The sequence below is a fragment of the Ananas comosus genome, linkage group 14 (assembly GCF_001540865.1).
Source record: "Ananas comosus cultivar F153 linkage group 14, ASM154086v1, whole genome shotgun sequence".
Lineage (NCBI taxonomy): Eukaryota > Viridiplantae > Streptophyta > Magnoliopsida > Poales > Bromeliaceae > Ananas > Ananas comosus.
In genome coordinates this window covers 7,243,513-7,244,421 of record NC_033634.1, presented here as the reverse complement: position 1 = coordinate 7,244,421, position 909 = coordinate 7,243,513, and positions in this window count along the sequence as shown.

Below are 909 nucleotides of genomic sequence, written 5' to 3'. Positions count from 1 at the left end.
GTAGTGGTTTCGGGGTGGGGCGCGACAGCATTAGTAAGCCCAAACGGCATAACAGTGAACTCATAGTGTCCATACCGTGTTCTAAAAGCCGTCTTTGATACATCCTCGGGTGCGATCTTTAACTGGTGGTATCCCGACTGCAAGTCGATCTTGGAATACACACTCGATCCATGAAGCTGATCGAATAGATCATCGACCCTCGGCAACAGATACTTATTCTTAATCGTGACCTTATTGAGTTCACGATAATCCACGCACAAGCGAAGTGATCCGTCCTTCTTCTTGACGAACAAAACTGGCGCTCCCCAAGGCAAGACGCTCGGTCGAATAAAGCCTTTGTCCAAAAGATCCTACAGCTGTGCCCTCAGCTCTTTCAACTCTGCTGGTGCCATCCTATAGGGTGCCTTTGAGATTGGGGTAGTCCCAGGGAGGAGATCTACCACAAACTCAATCTCTCTATCAGGTGGCATGCCTGGTAGCTCCGCTGGAAACACATCACAAAACTCCCGTACTACCGGGATATCCTCAATCCTAGGGGTGTCATCCTCACCCCTCAGCACAACACTAGCCAAATAGGCTAAGCAACCCCTGCTGATCAGCTGCCTAGCTCGAGACGAGCTGATCGTCATCGCGAATAGGGAACTCTTGCATTCTCTAAATACAACTCTGTCTGCCCCGGTTCTCTAAAAGTAACCATTCGATTCTTGCAATCAATAGTGGCGAAATAGCTGGTTAACCAATCCATGCCCAAAACCACATCAAACTCTCTAAGTTTGCGCAAAGCTAAGAGATCTACGGGCATAATCCAATCTCCTACCCAAACAGGGCAACTGGGGCATACTCTCGAGTATCCAAAGAGTGATTGGAGACAACAACACGTCCCGGATGCAACAAAAAAACCAACGGGAT